The 6,000-nt window shown below is 37.6% G+C and overlaps 1 protein-coding gene and 1 long non-coding RNA gene across 2 annotated transcripts in view; both read left to right on the top strand.

The window, feature by feature from the left end:
• The first annotated feature begins 3,533 nt into the window (after positions 1-3,533).
• LOC111633104 lies at positions 3,534-4,179 on the top strand. Its single transcript, XR_002758005.1, has 3 exons — positions 3,534-3,662; positions 3,732-3,832; positions 3,907-4,179. It is a non-coding gene; the product is annotated as an uncharacterized LOC111633104 (long non-coding RNA).
• Positions 4,180-5,370: 1,191 nt separating this feature from the next.
• The window catches only part of LOC111632975 (heterogeneous nuclear ribonucleoprotein K-like), a 190,425-nt gene continuing 189,795 nt past the window's right edge, over positions 5,371-6,000 (top strand). Inside the window, exon 1 of the mRNA XM_023377493.1 lies at positions 5,371-5,469. The gene's annotated coding sequence lies outside the window, so the exon portion shown is untranslated. The remainder of the gene's footprint in view (positions 5,470-6,000) is intronic.

Raw genomic sequence — 6,000 nt, 5'->3', positions numbered from 1 at the left:
AATGAATTACGTAGTTCGTTTCATGAAATATATTATGCTATTGGCTTGCTCGTTTCTTGGGCTTAAGTGCCCACCCGTGGCCAAGTGGTCTTCGTTCCCTACTAATACTAGAAGTTCGGTCGTGGGTTCACGCCTCGCTGGTCACGTGGAGTTTTTCGGGTCTTCTCCACGTCTGTAACACCTAAATAGGAACCAGTTTCCTTTAAAAAGACTTCCCTGAAGGTATTTTTTCTTGGTAGATCGCTTCCCAAGTGTTGCGTTGCCGTAACTTAACAAACAAACATTTCTTGGGCTCAACATTGAACTTAAACCCCGAGACTTGCTAATTTCCTTGTTCAATATTAAAACAGTTCTCTTTATTTCGCCTATTTGACAATGAACATTTCTGATTGGTAATTTTCTAATCCCTATCCTTCTTCTTCTCTCGGAATGCCGAAACCTCCAGGAGTTGGTATAGTTAGGCCAATTCCAAGGTCATTGGGGGAAATGTACTTATATGATGAAAAAAATTCGTATAAAATCTAATGTTTGTATTAAAAATATGAAAACCAATAATTCTAATACGGAAGTATGTGTACTTCTGTTTGGTATATTATTTATCTGCTTATATTTTATATTATTATTATAAAAAATTCGTATTTTATTGTTTACGTTAATGATCTGTAAATTAATTGCAATTTTATTTAATGTAATTAAATTTTATGTTTAGTTGATGTACTAATTGATAGTATACTATTAATTTAATGTTATACTAAAGTATTAGTCTATTACAGTTATCGTAAATTATATTAATTTTAATATTCTCGCTGACGGTTTCAGTGTCTCCAACATAACGAACAAAAGGTTAGTTCGTTTTAATATACTTTTGTTATCCACAATGATGGATATACTGCACAATTTGTGCACATCCTAATGGTGTAGTTTCTACATATCAGTCTATTGCACTTACTGGCATATTCATTGTCTATTTTTGACGGGCAAATGCAACGCTTCTTCCATTTCCCACAATTATTAACTTCTAATTATTATCTCTTAGAATAATTTTAACTTCAATATTGTGGTTCATAACATGACAAAGGTCAAAATGTGGTTTTTCATTGTAAATATTTTCACAAGTTGAAATCAAAGTTTTCACAAGCAAACTATAACTACCATCAAGTATTTATTGTGACGTCGTCACAATGCCGGGCTGCAATTTTTAATCATATTTTTAAATAATTTAATTTAACATATATTCTCTCTATTTCAAATTAGTAGTGGCTTGCCTCTGTACATCATACTTTTCCTTTAACAATAGAATCGTGCCGGTCATCTATTAACTGCTTTTGTGATAAGGGAAGTTTTGAATTGAAAAAACGTGACCTCCGGTTTGCATCGGAAGTTCATATATAGTTAATTGGGGCCTCTTCTCCCTAAGGTTTCCATATCTGGTCGGATCTCATCTAACTCCGTTCTCGAGATTAAGATAGCCGGGCGGACGACAGTGGGAATTTATAGGTCTACAATTTTTTCAAATTGCAGCCCCATGAGGTCAACGCGAACTAACGGATTGCAATGTTTAGAATGTCAATCGGAAAAATCCAGATTTGACTCTGGTAAACATGACAAAATTTGGAAATAAATGTGTCATTTCTATGAAAGTAGAATTGTCGAGTTGTAAGTAATGAAGACATAAAGAAAACTTCTTAGCTGTCAGAAAAGAAAACATTATGGCGTGAGATACGAGCAAAAGTTTTAAAGTTGGTTCGACTCTTGCGGACCAAGTCTAATTGATTAGCCGATCGAATTAAGAATTTAGGGGAGAGATCCTTTAAAAAGTCAAAAATTCAAGGAGAAAGAATGGTCGTTTCTTCCTGGTTCAACCTGTTTATCCTCTGTGTCAATTTCCCCGTTGTCTCGGACTTCATTTTCGTTCGGCCGTATTATAAAGGTTTTTCGGTATTTTTAATATTAACTTTATCCAGTTTTGATGTCGCATTAATACGCGAAACCCTCAACTCCGACGGCGACCGAGGAATCTTTCCGAAAAGCCAAATAATATCGAAATCCTAAGAATTTGATTTATTCGTGCTATGGCCGAAAATGGACGAAAAAGATATTTATTCAAACGAATTTCGGGNAAGATATTGAATAATAATAATTATTATTATTAATATCCGATAAATAAAAGGTAATTTTTTGTTAGAAAAAGAAGACAAAATATACCTACTTAAATTAGTAAATTATTATTTTTTTATGTAAGTGTTCTGTGTTAGTTTTTTGTTGTTTTTTATAGTTTATAATAAAATAAATAACGAAAAAAGTGTTATTGTTTATGTGCAACCCCCTTACTGCCACAAAAAGTCGATCTACCGAAAAACTACCGAAATCTACCGAAAATTGCCCAAGTAATCTACCGATGGCAAGCAAATCGGCGTGGCAACATTGCAGATGACGATTCGCAGTTCGATTGTGTTTGTGGTTCTGGTTCGATGTGCTTTTATTGTGCTCTTCGATTGCGTTGCTTTTTTTGCGGTTTGCGGACTTTTGCAGAGAAGATTAAAGATTTTTCAGGTAAGCCTTAGTCCATATTGACCCTAGACGTAAGAATTTATTTAATATTACTTGGAGAATCGGTCCCAGAAGACATCGTTCGATGGTCGACCGTTTGCGCTTTGGATTCGAATCTTTTAGATTTAAAAGGGCGGCTGCGGTGAGAATTTTGCTTTTCTCGGAAGAATTTACACATTAATTTAAGCTTTTGTTTTAATCGACTAATTGCAAATTTTCCTTTTTTCAGAATGAAGATGTTTGCGTGGTTTCGCCGGAGGTTCCGACGGAAGAATGAGGTGGCGCCGGAGAGAGGGGGTTCCTCGGACGGCTCCGATGAGACGTTCGAGGACCGTGGGCTCGACTGGGTCTCTGCCGAATCGATTAGTTCGGTGTCGTTGGAGACCGTCGAGCGAGAGGCAGAGGGTGGTGACGATCTTCCCGTAGTGCGTGTGGTGTGGCACTCTCCGGGAGGCAGGAGAGTTCTGAGTCCATTCCACTTGGCCAAGGTCGTCAGGAATCAGCCGGCCATAGGCCTTGTTAAGGAAGGCGTAGGGAGTGACGAGTCCTCTTGGAGTTCGACGTCACTTTTTATTTTCGCGAGGTCTGCTCTTCGTCCGCGCTCGCGACCACATCGCCATCGTCTTTCGGAAGTCGGAACGGGCAAAAATCGGAGGAGAGCGCCGCCGAAGTCGAGGAACCGCGGTTTTGTTGCTGTGGGAGGCTGCGGTTCCCTTGGCCTAGGCGGTGATCCTGTTCGATTTTCCCCAACTCGTCCTTTGCACCCAGATGCGACATTCTGACTGGATTCGACACTTTTCACCCGGACATGACATCTTTATTCGGACGTGGCCTTCTCTTACCCGGATGTTCTCACGGACTTGTCTCCCAAACGTGACACTCGATCGACGACAATGGATTTGACTTCCGAATTGTAACCACCCGGACGCGACGTCCGGGTGGTTACAATTCGGCCAAGTGAATTCCAAGTGGTCACAATTCGGCCGGGTGGTCACATTCGGCCGACCTGTCTTCCCAAACAGATATTGAGGATTGAGCCGGTTAGGTTAGGCTAGGTCAGGTCCTTCGCTCTTCTCATAACATTGTTCGGAAACAAAGGCTGCTTGATAAAGGTAATAATGTTGACCTTAGGTAATAAATGAATGAACTTCTCGTTTTCTCACTGTCTTTGTGTTCTGTAGGAATATTTGGGAAGGAGAAGAATCTCCCTCTCCAACTTTACCACAATGAAGACGAAGTGGTTATTTATCGTACAAGTGAATATTTTCTGAAATCTCCGATGGTAAGAACTCTTTGGTTTCATTTTTTTAACACGTCTTATTCTCGTGTCGTAATTTACTATTTCTCTGTTTATAGACATGCCGAAGATGTTTTTCAATCACACACATACACATACACGCACGGACATAACACGACTGTACACGAAGATATACACCGTTTAACCTTTGCTCGAATTCTCGCATTCACGCTTTTACAAGTCAAGCGCCTCGTTCTGTGTAATTCGACACAATGAAACAACTGGAACACTCGCTTCCCACAAATCCAACCCCTGGGTCCTCGTCCCGGGAAGTGGAAACGCCAATTTTAAAGATTAAAAGACTTTAAATTGGCGGCCGAAGGGGCTCTGGTAATCACACCTTGCATGGATTAAATGGAATTTCACACATTAACATCAATAATCGTTTTGTGATTAATTTTTCTGTTAAGACCAAATTATGTTATCAAAGCTATAATAGTCATAAATAACTCTAAACCAATAGAAGGGCAGTGAAAAAATTAATTAGTCATATTATTCAAAAAATAAAACAATTGATATCCAAAGTAAAACATTTGGGATGTACGGACTATCTATATTCATTCCGTCCTTATCCCGAATAGTTTGTAGATAACTATCCTTTCCGAATATTCAGCCCAGGCAGTTCTATCACAGGGTGTGGTAGTCACCTACGAGAAGGCCCTCTGTTCCATCTACAATGAGATAAACCGATGTAGTAAGCACAGAATTCTAAGGAGTGAGGAAATTGTAAGGTTTTAGAAGAACCCTACAATTTCCTCACTGCTTAGAAGTGAAAAAGACGCCATCGAGAGAAAATAATGTCTCGGCAGAAACAACTTGAAAGGTTATAAATCTACAAAGCTTTCGGGTGAAGGACCGTAGTTAACTTCGAGGAGACAGACTCTATTTCGTCAGGCTGCTGAGCATATAAAAAGTTATAAGTAAAGGTTTCTTTTTCCAATAGTTAGACTACTAATATTTATCACGTCTTTCTTAATGACGGATGGTCGAGGGATCAAGCCTACCGCTCTTGGGCAACCCGGGATAAATTCCAGACGAGTCGAAAAATCACCAGGAATTTTTCGAGGGATAGTCCAACTGGATATGTCGGCCCTGGGCCATCACTACCCATCCGCCCCATTGGGGACCTGGCCGAACCCACGATGGGCTCGCTACAAGAGACCTTCTTAGTGCCCACAGAGCGGAAAGAGTTTAAAAAAAAGACGTCTTTCTTAATTATTCACAATTAAAACAGTTGTGTTTATTTCGCCTATTTAAGAATTATTAATTAACCACGTTAATCAAGGGATGGATGCCTGTATAAATTTTGCAGACAAGAATTCTTCTCCGGTCGATGTTTCGGGCATTGCTTCGAATTCAACACCTTAGTATATTAAAAATAAATAAATAAATTAATTAATTACAGAATAAAGAAAACACATAATTTTAAATATATTTTATTCTTAATAATTTATTCGATTTTCTCATTAATAAGATAATTTACTTAAAAAAAACGAAATAAATTTTCGAATTTCTGGAAGCGAGATTATCTCAACCATTACGTCAACTGTATTTAGTGGGTTGGAGAGTATTTCGAATCGATAAGGAACGCTAGCGACTTTTTGATTGTCTTTTATTAAAAAGTAAGTGACTGAAAATTTAATTACATATATTATTATGACTGGAAAAGTATCTTTGTGACATCAACAAATTCTATCGTATTTTAAACGTATAAAATATCGTAAGCGAAGTATTTTTGGACTCGATGACTAATAATTACAGACGAAGTGTATGTTGAATAAGAGATGAAGCGATTGGATTCTAACAAAAGATTTTAAATCATTTTCCCTTCCGGACGTATTAAAAACTACAAAAAATCGTGCCGATATATTCTTCGTTTAATTCTACGTCATTTATTATTTGCAGTCTTAGAGAAAAAACACGAAGGAAGTGTTTCATTATAATGTTGTGTTAGGCTTAGCAAGGCGTTATTGGTGTTTGGTTATCTTGTCGAGAAAGTTAATTGAAGAACGAAATGCATTTTAATTTATATTCGTGACGTATTTAATAAAATTCTCGATGATTTTATGTTGAGTGGTGATAAAATTAATTTTTTCGTTATTAATTAATCAATAGGGAAAATTCTAGTGTGGACATGAATATTTAAGTAATAA

Source organism: Centruroides sculpturatus, unplaced genomic scaffold (genome assembly GCF_000671375.1).
Source record: "Centruroides sculpturatus isolate CEXI.00-Female unplaced genomic scaffold, Cexi_2.0 scaffold110, whole genome shotgun sequence".
Classification (NCBI taxonomy): Eukaryota; Metazoa; Arthropoda; class Arachnida; order Scorpiones; family Buthidae; genus Centruroides; species Centruroides sculpturatus.
Note: the sequence above shows the minus strand (reverse complement) of the source record. Positions and strands in the feature narration are given on the sequence as shown.